The sequence below is a fragment of the Seriola dumerili genome, unplaced genomic scaffold (assembly GCF_002260705.1).
Source record: "Seriola dumerili isolate Sdu_G_001 unplaced genomic scaffold, Sdu_1.0 BDQW01000122.1, whole genome shotgun sequence".
Taxonomy (NCBI): domain Eukaryota; kingdom Metazoa; phylum Chordata; class Actinopteri; order Carangiformes; family Carangidae; genus Seriola; species Seriola dumerili.
In genome coordinates, this window is record NW_019174377.1 from 1,455,596 (window position 1) to 1,469,072 (window position 13,477).

The window sequence follows — 13,477 nt, forward strand, 5'->3', positions numbered from 1 at the left end:
GCTACTCTCCTCAAGAAGGCAAATGTAATAAGACTTTTCTGTGTAAGTGGAAATGGAATAAGAAATCAGATAAAGACTACCTTTGTATGTCTAAGAATATGCTAATAATGACAGGTTTCCACTGGTACAGTGTTTTCAATATTTATAAAAAGCATAACTTCCTAGAACTTGATAAAATGATCTTGTTGAGAGTAAACTGACATCACAGATGCCATTTAATTAGATAAATTGTAAAAGACAAAAACAAAACAAAACTGTAAATTGTGTCATGTTGGTGATGCAGTAGCCAATTGCATCATGACATCTTCTGAAATGTTGTCTCACCTTCTCACCTTTACCACTCTGTATCTCCACTGTTGCCTCACTCTGCTCCTAAATCAAGTCTCTCTCTGTCTCCTGCACACACACACATGCACACACACCCACACACACACGCACACGTACACACGTACACACACAGAAATGCATTGTGATTTATAGCTGTATTAGCAACATCTCTATCCCTGGGAAAGGGAATAAGGGAAAAACAGGACAAACACATGACACCACCTGAGACCTGACACCGTACTCATCTGTCCACATTCTGCAGAAACAAGGGAGAGAAAAGACGGACAATAGAAAGGCATGAGAAGAGACAGTTTTGGCAAACCTGTGAAAAGATATACACTTCGTTGCTTGGTATCGAGTGTTGCGATGCTTCTCCTGTACAAGGGAGGCCCTATAGATGAAACATAAAGGAACATTGCAAGCGGTCTCTCCATTTATCACAGTGTGAGAAATTAAAAGTACTCAACAAACAACATTTTGGGGGAGTTACATACTGCTACATGCTAAAATCTATGCTCACCGACCAGAGAAGACCACCAAAGGCTCTGTCACTGTTTCATGTCTTTATGCTAAGATAGGCTAATTGCCTGCTGAGTTCTGCTTCATACTTAACTTACAGACATGAGGCTGGTATCACTCCTCTTATCTAACTCTTGGCAAGAAAACGTTTTCCCCAAAATTGTACAGCAGTTACAAACAGTTCCACTCTGGATTATTTTCAACCGCAGTGTCTCGTTTTTGTACAAACAAATTAAAAACTATAATTACATTAAATTTTACATAAAGTGGCTTCTCTTTCTTTATCTTACCTTGAGCAGTGACTCACACATTGTTAAATAAATAGTAGGAATTCAATCAGTAATCATGGAACAAATTGAAAGAAAAGGTTAGTACTGAGAGAACTGAGAGTTTTTTATTTATATCAGTTACAAACAGAAACAAATAGAGACATGTACAAAACATTCTGTGTACAAATACACAGATTACACACTATACATACATGAGTAATGGTCGGTGAAAAGGGGAGTCTGAGAGATGAGATGCCGGGGTATGAGCAACTGTGAAAGTGAGGCATGATGAGGAGATGAAGAGGAGATGATGCTGGTGATATATAGCAGAAGAGAGAATATCATTAGAGAAGGATTGGATGAGCTTTGAGACTCCCAGCATGCCAGTGCGTCCTCTCCACACATCTGTCTGTTCTTCCCATGGGGGCACAGCAATAGCATGCGCAACAGGACGTGTGTGCGCTCACCTCTCCCCTCCACACAGACACATCTGTCTCCTCACAGAGGCCATATGCCTTGTAACACAAGTCCTCTCTTGTCTCCATCCCCCCACCTCGCTTTCATGTCTTTTTCTCTTTCTGTCCTCATCTTGCTGTCTTTGATAGAGTGCCAGGGGCTGGCATATGCTCCTGCTGCACAGCTTCATGGGCACACTGTCTCCTTCTGCAACTGTCCTTTACAAACTCACTCCCATTTAAACACACACTAAGATGTACATTGCAGAGAGATAGATTTGCTGTCATGAAATAGCAAAGCTGAATTTGCCCTTGGCTGACATTACAAAGTTCAGGTTTGCATTAAAATATAATGACTCCTCTAGATCTGCAAGTGTTACTTGGCATTGTGATGCAGGCCAGCATCTCTTTACAATTCCCAACAGTATTAAGAGCTCCAATGTTAGACGAAAAGTATATGTTATGCCAGTCACATCTTTTATTTTGGATTACTGGAACCCTTTTTATTATTGGCTGTTGCTGTCATTCCTGTGGTTAACGAACTAAATGTAGATGACATCAAATCAATATGGTCAGCCAAGTGCTGGTTTCATTGATCTAATACATCAGTGTCAAGTTTCAGGGTGCCTTAGAATTAAACCCTTGTAGGGCTTATTTTAACTCAACATTTAAAATGAAAGAGAGAAAATACTGAGCTCAACAAAGTAAAGAAAAATGAATGTAAAGGTGGGCTGCTGCTTTAATATCCTGATGACTATGGATTTTATGACTATGCTTAATGCCCTGCCTCGCATCAAAATAGATATGATCTTCCCACTAGTGAGTAAAGTGCTAGTAACTGACACACAAATACAGTAAATCTATGACTTTAACATGTCAAGTTGTTTGTTGATTTCCTGACTTTCTCCCCGAAGTTTTTATTTAATTGCCTTGTTTTGGTTTTAAATTTATGCAGTGAATTTTCAAAGCCAATGACACTTTCACACACTGTCAACAATAAAGATACTAAACTAAAATAAAAGGCTGTAGTGGCAGATGGAAAGAGAATTAAAACTTAACAGTTTATGGTTTTGTTGGGGAATCCAAGCTGCTCAAGTAGACACTTTACTTGACAGGCAGTGTGCAGGTTGAACAGATGGACTGCTGATTCTCTTTACAGGTTCACTGTCACATTTGGGTTCTATTCATTTAAATTGTCTCAGGAGCACTGAGAGTAGAGCAGACTGTGTCTAACTAACCGGGTCTAACTAACTGTGGGCCTACCAAAATAATGTAGCCTACTGCAATTTGTTTTAACTGTGAACGGCACACAACATTATGGGTCATAGCTAAGAATGACATTATTACACCTCGGCTTTGTTAAAATGGTTGGTTAATTAAACACTGATTTAATGCACCACTCGACGGGCACGCGGCACAACAGAAATCAAACATAACTGCGCAACCTACAGGGCGCGTGCTGGCTTTAATCAAGATGGATGCCGACTTCAGCCAGGTGTGCAAGTAGCCTACTTCATGCAATACGTTGTTGTGACTTTTGTTGGGCGAGAATTTTAGGCCACACGCTCGAAATTAAACACAACAATCGTCTCAGGAGTGACGGGAGTGGCTGAGCGGACCGGATGTGTAACGCAAAGCTTTGAGAATGGACGAAGGCAGATTGTGGAGGACTTCCCGGAGTGACCTGCGCCCAGCCACGTTCAAACAGGTGAGTGCAACGACAAACTCCCTGATGCCTACAACTCTGTCTCCAGCAGAGAGCGTGAACAGCCAAACTTTGTGTTTTTGTGTTCTACACAATATACCAAACCTGTGCAGGCTGTTTAATATCAGTTGTGGGCTGCAGCAGCTGTGATGTTTGTATTGCTTGATACATATAATATCAGGTCGTTTGATCTATCTGCCAATGCATGCTGCACCCAGTGCCTGTAGCTTTATTTATTGTCGGCCATTGTTGTGTAATTAGTTCTTTTGGGGTAAATTTTTGGCAGGCTCTGAGGAATGTGGTTGCATATTTATAATTAATCTGCAGTATGCATATAGGCTGCAGTGCCCAAAGGGAATTAAACTGTGGCTTGGACATAAGAGTTTTAAAGTTTGTGGTGGTGAACAAATTTGTTTAATATGCTTAGAAGAGCTTAGTGCTCTTCTTGAGTTAGTGTGAGAGCCTTTCTGGGCTTAAATGAGCTCTCCTGCTGCAAAAGTTGTGTGAATAAATTGCAGAATTGCAGAGAAACAAACACAAACACAGATTTATCAGCCAGACAGATTTAATATGCGCAGATGGACATGGAGAGTGAACCACAGATGTGCTTGAGCACACACATCTCTTATATATCTCGGGATTCGATCTAAGCCGTGTACCTGTCTAAAAGGGGATTTAGACCGGGAGTCTACAAGCAATCGGTCACACTGCGCTGCCCAGCACAGTCACAGACCTAACCTGTCTATTCCTTCCCAAAGAACCTTATTCATACATAATGCATGCAGCCCCAGCACAGTCTCTGGAAGGAGAGAGTGTGTGTGTGTGTGTGTGTGTGTGTGTGTGTGTGTGTGTGTGTGTGTGTGTGTGTGTGTGTGTGCGTGTGCGTGTGCGTGTGCGTGTGCGTGCGTGCGTGCGCGCGCGCGCGCACCTGCTTGATAGAAACAGGCAGAAACAAGAAGAGAAGGTTTCAGTTGTGTCAAATCAGGGCCACAGATCCCTCTCTTATGTTCAGATGCTCCTCCACTCCTTCTCATGGTCTTACCTTGCACACCCACACACACACACACACACACTCTATCTTTCACTCACAGCTGCCCCTTTACCCTGTCGCTTCACCTGTCTCCTGCTGCCATTTCCCTGTGGACCCAATCAGCAGTGAGCAATGGAAGACAGATTATGGCCTTAAGCAGCGCTCAACAGAAAAACGAAAGGAAGAGAGGGATGGAAAGATATGGGAAAGGGTGACTGGGAACGAGCACATGTGGGGATTACAAATCTGGAATAAGAGCCTGTGGAAGATTGGAGGTGATGGTAAAAGAGAGGAGAGAGGAACAGGAAGAGGTGAGAGAAGGTGAAATATTTAAGAACATGGAGAAGATTTCTGTAAAATTGTGGAAGGAAGAGTGCAAGGGAGAGAGAATAAGAAAGGAAAGGGTAAGGAATGAGAAAACAGTAAAGGTCTAAAGCAGACTTAGCAACCTGTAAAGGCTGCAGTTTTCATTATACCTTCTAAGCTGAAGAGGTGGAGTGAGTGTGCTTGAAACGGACGGTGTTTTATCATCTGATAAGCACATCATTTGAGTCATACTGACTTCTTCAGGATCATGATTGTAGTCATCAAATTTAATGCCAATCTTCCTGTTAGATTGTATTTCATCCTGTGACAACTGGATGCTCTGTGGCCTAAAGCAAAAGTCACAAAATTTTAAAGTTTTGTATTCAAGTGTATATTTTGGCATGATTCTGAGGCTACAGAAAAGGTCACCTTAAGATTAGGGGTGATTAGGGAGCTTTGAGTAATTCAAATTCAATCAAAATGTGGCTACTTATAAAGTAGGAAACAAAAGAGAAATGGAAGAGAAAGAGAGGAGGACTGAAAAGAAATGGAAATGTAGAAAAGCACTGGTGTGGTGTGCCTGGGAATAGCTGTGGCAGTGTTTGCCTGTGTGTGTATCCATGTGTGTATCCATGTGTGCACCCCTGTGGACTGACCTGGGAAGTGAGAGTGAATGTAAATTTTCTTGACATTTTAGTTATACTGACATTAAAGCTTGGTCTGACATTTAAATTTCCCATTGATTTTTGCAGACTGCGCTACAGTCTCCGCTGTAAAACAAGACTGATCGCCCACCGTGGATTGTATGGGTGTTCATGCATGTATGAGAGCCATTGTGTATTCCTTGAGAGTGCCCCCCGTCAATTGCATGAGTGTGTTTATGTGAGTGGTTTTACATTCAACTGTGTATGTTTGTGTGTGTCCATGTGGTGTCTTCTGTTACAGTAGTTTCTATCAGACTCAGCTGTGTGGATTCAATCTTGTAAATTCCTGTTAGGGGAACAAACCACTGATGAACTAATGTTCACACTACCTGCTGGCTCTGTTGGATCCTTGGAGCACATGGAGAAAAGATAGTATTTGCTCAACACTTGTGAGGTGAAGGGTGGAGGAAATGTCTACGGGCAAAGAGCACGAGCAGAGCAGCCATAGATGAAGCAGAACATGATGTTGAACGTGTCAACCTCAACGGGTTCAGGGAACGTGATATACAGTATCATATCTCTGGGGAACAGAGAGCCAGAGGTGGTGTGAGATATAAAGTCCCACTATAGAGTAGCCAGACTCAGCGTGCAATTTCTGTATTGGCCAGAACACATATATTCTTTTGACACATTGTGGTTTGTAAGTGCAATTAGTGCCATAACTCCTTGGACGCTTGATTAACATTGTTGTTGTTTTATGAGACCTGAAGCAATATGTTCTGGACGAAGGTATAGATCATTGGAAAACAAAATGTGCAGCACTGCCCGCTGATCACCCTCTGGTGGTGAGTGGGTTCAGACAGCAGGGAAGCTGCCTGTCAGGACCAAGCCTCAACATAATGAGCGTTTTAATATCTGATCCTAATTGATTTTATCTATGTGTGTTTCTCCAAGTAGGTACTGTGTACTGGCCATCTGAGAGCTGCTGAAATATTTGCTGACTTGATTTTTAATAACATTTAATAAGACTGAATTATCAGTTTTTGCACAAAATGGCAGTCTAACAAACAACTATGAGAAGAAGAAAAACAATCTTGGCTTAGTGTCACAGATTACATCACTAGGTGAGAGCCTGTTGACGGCACAAAGCCAGCTGTTCTATCATGTAAATCAATACTCATACTGTATGTTCATAGGTTTAATGTTAATCAATGATTTGACTGATTATTCTGTAAATTCCCTTAATCAATAACCAGTAACTAGCCACAGATGTGCCAGTGTCTGTCAGCTTTTATTAGACTATGTAGTCTCTGAACCAGAGAGCTGTCAGATTCAAGGGCACTTTATGTAGGTATTATCACATCATCACTGGGCCAGGAAAACACTACCTGACTGAGAGGTGAATGGAAAGAGGGGGCAGAGCACAGCAAGACACCTGCAGATACAATACACGACTGTTTCATTACGTGTTAGTCACTGAACTTGTCTTCTGAAAATTAATCCTCCACCTCTCGTGCACTTTCTCCCAAATCTAATTACTTCAGTTGCATTAGTTGCCAAAGCCTCAGATAGTCAATCATCTGGGTCCTGGGGTATCTTGTAGAAGTGAGGGAAAGGCAGGGTGGTAGCTAGGATTTTAGAAACACTGAGGTCAAGGGTCTAAAATCCTCAAAATAGAGCTACAATGACTGGTCAAATAAAAGTTGATTGAAAGAAATCAAAATATCCATTGGTTGCATCCTCAATCCCGCCTAAGAAAAAATAAAACCTGGTAGAGTGCATACCATGAGTTCGAGTCCAACCCCTGGCCCTTTGTTGCATATCATCCTCTATCTCTCTCTCTCTCTCTGTCTCTCTCTCTCTCTCTCTCTCTCTCTTTCTCACTCTCCCTGACTTTCCTGTGTCTCTCTCACTTTATCGAAATTAAGGCGAAAAAAAAGATGAACCTGGCTGGGATGCACTTGTTGTTCAATGCTTTTACCTTCAAAAGTCACAATTGGGCATTGAACAACAGCCAACAAGTGCATCCCAGCCAGGTCCATCACTTTTTAGTGTCCCCTGGAAACACTTCTGTTGCGTTTGTGAGTTTTTTCGATTTGCATGTGTTTTCATAAGTTGCAGTGCGTTGAGCTCTCGGTGCCACCATATTAAACAGTCACATCTAATTTCTTTGACTACAAAAATACCAGAATCAGGGGAAGAGAAAATCTTACCTCAGTGGCCTCAGTGTCCTCATTGGTTGCTGTGAAGTCCTGAAGATGCCTCCCATGTCTACCAACTGCAGGGGTTATTCACACCTTATGGACACAAGAAAAAGAAGAAGCCAGCTGTATTTAAATGCTCAAACAGCACACAATTAAATGTACTTTAAAGGCAGATTGGGTTAGGTTAATATGCAGCCAACACAAGTGAGTCATAAGTGCTTATGTGTCCCTCCAAAATAGGAAGTGAGACAAAAGGATGACATCAGTACAATGACAGTGGTACCCAGAAAATAAATTTATAAAACTATAAAGGGATGCTAGTATTTTTTTATCTTTCCGCCTGGTACAGGTATATGTTTACTGTGCTTTTATGCATCATTGCATCAGCAGTCACACAGTCTCCTCCTGCTACGCTCCACATATCCGCCCAGATGGCACCACTGTTTGTTTTGTTTTTTTTTTTTTTGACTGAAGAAATGTTGACAGGCTGTGACTAGTCCAGACTTGCAGATCTGTATGTTTTCCATGATGATGTTCACATAAGGATGTGTGTTTCATTGTGTCAACAAAGGAAATACAGTATCATCTGAGGAGGTTAAAGGTCTGAGAGGTTGTGATGGAGATGTTTTTGTTGGTGATTGTGATCTGGGCAAGTTGTATCAAGTTTTTTTTTTTTTTTTTCTTTTATTGTGTCAGCACACTCTGAAGTCAAACATTTAAGTCCCTCAGCAGCTGTGTGTTAGCTGAAAAGAAAAAACATGGTCTTAAATCTCTGGTCCAGCATTGTTTTCATTGACATTATACTCAGTGGTTTCTGAGTGAACAGCCTCAGGTTTTCTCCGAGGTGGACTGCAGTGAGTGGTCACAGTAGGAATTTCTTTGGAGGACACAGTATTCAATCATTTTTGATTGCGGCATTCCTCTGGGGCCAGACACCCTCCTCCTCTGACAGCGCCATGGTAGCATCAATGAAGGATGACGGCACACTGAAGGACTTACCTGTATCATTATATATAGTGTTTGTAGTCACACCAGGGCTGATCTAGTGGCTTTCTTGGCAGCAGTATGTGGAAGGAACTCTTCCAACAAGTATCCATCTCCAAGATAAGTGTAGGCTGTGGTCATCACACTTGAGACAGACACAGAGCTGAAATGAGTCAATTAATGGATCAACTGGCAACAAATCTGATAATTGATGACTTGTTTTAGTAACTTTTTAATGTCAACTTCTACTCTGGTAGACCAGCATTTTAAAGACATTTATGAAATGCCTATATTTTATAGACCAAATGATTAATCTAAATTAATATGCAGCCCTAATATTAATAATAATAATCCTATAATACAATAAATACTATACCTTTGCTGCTATGAGGCTGGTCAGTATAATTTTGAATGGCTAAATCAAATACATGTGCAATGCAAAATGCATGCCTGAGTCATATTTGCAGCAGCATCTGTCACTGAATGTGACTTTTTCCCTGATGTCCCATTCCTCAATGGGAGAAGCTATTGTTTTTTTTGGCTGTATGGCTCTTTGGGAATTTTCCTACTCTCAAAAGTTTAATTTATGGTGAACATAAAAACAGCAGGTATGCATCCACACTTACATTGGTGTAGTATTTGGTGTTCCTTATTAGAGTCTGAAAAGGAGAAAACGATTGATTGTCCAATTAAAATGTTGAATGTTTTGTTTTACTTTCTCCAAGCACACATACACGTATAGTACTGTATGCAGATATGCCTTCTGGGGGAAACATAATTAGGGCCCAGTTTATGCACAAACCACCTGAACTGCTCATCATTTACAATTGTAGGTCTGAGACTAGATTTAAACATTGCAGTTTCCTTCCTTCATGGTTTACCATTCCTCTTCCATTTACTACAGTACTGTGACCACACCACAGCCTTATGACCACTGACAGTAAAAGAAGAGATTAGCAATTAGCTGGCCTCAGTGTTGCTGGTTGCTGGCTGTGGTGTGGCAGTGTCACTGCTGGATGTTTCTAAGAAAGGAAATAATATCCAGGTAGGCTGCATACATATTTACAGAGTTAGTGAGGATCTACTGTGATCATGTATGAGCTGCTTTTTAAACATTAACATTAGCAGCTGTAATGTCAGTGCCTTGATTTTATGATTTATTTACTTCTTGAAATCTCAATGTTTGCTTAGAAAAGACATACGTGTGTGTGTGTGTGTGTGTGTGTGTGTGTGTGTGTGTGTGTGTGAACATGCACTGACAGAAAAATCACCATAGTATTGCACCAACCACAACCTAACAGTTTTGACACAAATTTATTGTTGTAACCTTCACACGAGTATTGCAGATCTGTTGTGGGTGGCATTAATGTGGACAGTGTCTCCCCATTATATATACAGGTATGTTGGTATGTATTTGTGTGTGTGTGTGTGTCTATAGTTAGTCAAAATTTGTAACTAATATTGTATCACTTGAGATATGGAAAATGATAGGTCTTATCAGTCTTCAGCTCTTTTCCTCTGCTCGCTTCGCTCTCTCAAGCATTTCCTCTCCCTCTCCACTCTGCAACACCCTGTGCATTTTATAACCATATGCAATTCTTTAACTTAAAATTTTATACATAAGTGTTATTTTATAGCAGGGAGCTGTTGCCCCCTGCGTTTTCAGTTTCATCATTGACACAGAAAATGGCTTTTATGACTGTCTGACTTGTTGAAACCAATCACAGACCATAGATATAAAATCTAATTTTATAACTACATTTACTTGTAGCTGGTGTCAGTCATTAGCCATGCGCCATTTAGCTTATAGGGATATGGTTAGCTAACATTAGTCTGCAGTAATGCAGCAGACATTAACAACGACCCTGTATGTCATTAAAACATCGTGAAATATCTTAATTTACAGTATCTTAATTTCAACATGAGCATTTCAACTGATTTAAAGGGGGAAGCAGAATTGTTCCTTCATGTCACTTTTAATAGGCCTTTATCACAGCAGACATTTTGACTTGTCATAGTAGGAATAGCACAGGTGTAAATTAACAGTGGCTCTGTTCTATTTGAGTGCCCCATGAAAGCATGATAGTGTGACAGTGAGCCAGCATGCACAACACCAATACCCTGAAACTGATGCAGCTAAATTGAATTTGCCCTGCATTAATGTTCTTATTTACACTTGTGCTTTTCTGACTGTGCCATCTCAAAATATTGACAAAAGAGGTAAGTATATGTGTTGTCTTTTAATGAATAGAGTGAAAATGTACCAAGAAGGGTCTCTGTGACATAGTTCCATTGTGGCATTTTGAAGAACTAAGCAGCAGAGTTTACCAAAATCTGTTAAAATGACTTGTTAATTGGCTGTTATGATGCCTAAACCAACTACACAACTACAACACCACAGCTGGAACATTTCTTTTATAGCTGTAGCTTTGGGTGAATTTGTAAGAAGCAACAGTTTTGTTGGCATCATTAAATTGTCTGAATAACAGTAATGTCGTCTCTCTGCCTGTCTAAACCACAGAGACACACACTACAAAACACAGAGCTACTGTAATTATGCCAGTCACATAAAGTTTCTGTAAAGTGTGACATAAAGCTGATGCCAGTTTCTACAATGTATTTAGGCTCCATCAGCATTGACAGCGTATCCCCACACTTCAGTAAATAGAGCTTTGTTGTTGCTGTGCAGGTATTCTTTCTCTGCCTGCACAAACAATGTGTGCCTCTGAAATTACCTGCGTTACTGTGCTCAGTGAAAGAATAACCTTGATACCACAGCCATTTGTTTTTGTGTCACGTTGTCTGCTCATTGGAAAAACTATTTGCATGTAAAAGAACACCACCTGGATTTACATCAGGACATTAAAACTAAAATATGGTGATTTAATTAAAAATATAGTTAGATATGAATTTTAAAATAACATGATTATAGATGAAGCCTCCTATAGTTAAAAGCTTTAAAGCTGTTTCATTGCATGTTACATGTGAATACCAGTGTTTCATTTTGAAAACATCATTGACATCCATCAACATTCTTTGTTTTATTATATAATCAAAATTCAAGTGTAAGTATTTTTCATATTTTAGAACTAAATGACCCAATCTTTTTTTTTTTTTTTTCAGAAATTCCTCGTAGCAGCACATTGTCAAAGCAGCTGTAGCTCTTTCAAATGACAACTGCCAACCATACTTTAGCTGCATTTCCTGAAGCAGTTTTCGTGACATACTTATCAGAAATGGCCTGTTGGATATGTGCCACAGCTTAAAAATAAGTCTTACAAATGTCCCCAATCCTAAACCTATATTTCAGTAGCTATTCATGTGTTGGGCTTGACAGTGAGTTTGATTTAGGGATGGGTATTGAGCTATTGAGAGGATTTTATTTTTCAATCCAGTTCTCTTAAAAACCATTGTTTGATAAATTGTTGGGTAGAGTTGATTCTGTCATTTTTCTCCAAGCCAACCAGATATAACCAAGCTTCTGTATGAATGCAGGAAAATGCGTTTTATTGCTATGCCCTAATTATGTTCTTCATATTCACTTCTAACTTGGAAACAAACTTGGAGTACAGGAAATCAGACCAGATTACAACAAATGTCCATTGTGAGCTGTACATTTGCTAGAGATACATTAATGTGTATCGAAGGATTTATATATTAAATGTGAATGTATCAATCTATGACTAAAAATATATTTTATTTTTTATTTTATATTTTATTGTCGGTTTCTCATATAAGTGAGGTACAGACATTAACACAAACAAGTGAGTCATGTTTTATCACTTGAGCAAACACCTCTAATCATTTTGAGAAAGTTATCATCTGTGATGGATTCTGCAGAGTATTAGTTCTGGGACTTGTCATTTTTCATAGAGCACAAATTCTTGGAAACTGGCCATGTGTTTATTAGTCATGTGGCTGATAAAACATTAAAGAGAAATAGATATCATTTACCCTCCAGGCCTCTCTTCCTCCCCTGCTGTCTCTTTCCCTGTAATCTGCCAGCATTTCTGTTTCTTATCTGATGACTTTTGGTTTGTTACTGTGTGTTTTTGTGTGTTTATGTGTGTGTTTGTGAAGTGTGTGCATGCCACTTCATTTCCATATTGGTGTGACAGGGCTGCAGCTGTAGTGTGTTGAACTAGTTCTAATAAGCGCAGAACAGTGGGTCCTGGATCATAGGCTTTAGCTAATTGTTTCATTGCTATGTGGTGTCCAAAGTTTAAAACTGACAGCGCAAAGTCACTGACCTGTGGCATATAACGTGCAAAAACAACACAACATACAGACACACACAAGAATAAACAAGAAAAACACACAGACTTGAATGCAAATTAATTTGCATTCATTAACCGTTTTGTAAAATTTAGAATGCTACAGATGAGATATTGAGCATGTAATTAAAAGTTGGACTTTCAAGTTTGTTACTCTGCATCTATAAAAACCGAGTCTAAGTAATAGCATATGTACTAGATGTTGATGTCATGTGAGGAGTCAGAAGGTCATATGGCTGACTAACAAAATGTATTTAGTAAAAACAGAACAAACTTACAGTTTGTTTATGCACACATTTAATATTACTGTAATTAAAGCAGACAAAAAAGAGCAAAAGAGCAAACAGGAAAAATAGAGAAACGAAATTTGAAATCACTGAAAATAGCACTTCATTTAAAGGTATAATGTATAACTTTTCCGACTAGACCTTTTTATATGTTTTGTTGAGTTGTTGCATTATCCCAAATGTCTCCAGCAATTTCCAAATCTGTAATTTTAGATAACGGTCAGTTTCATTTGGTTGCCCTTCAATGGCATCATATCCCCTTTGCACATGTGTCAGCATTGTGGTTGTCTGCCACAAGCGGTCAAAATGGTTTTTAACAATACATTGTAATTAAAAGTTATCAGAGAAACAACCTAAGCAAAGGTTAGTGGCAGCCGACTTCCAGCCCTGCCAAGACATCATGTGTCTACCAAACTGTGTCAGAGAAACATTGATTTTTTAACGTGAAACTCCTTTTTTGAGTATTTTTACAA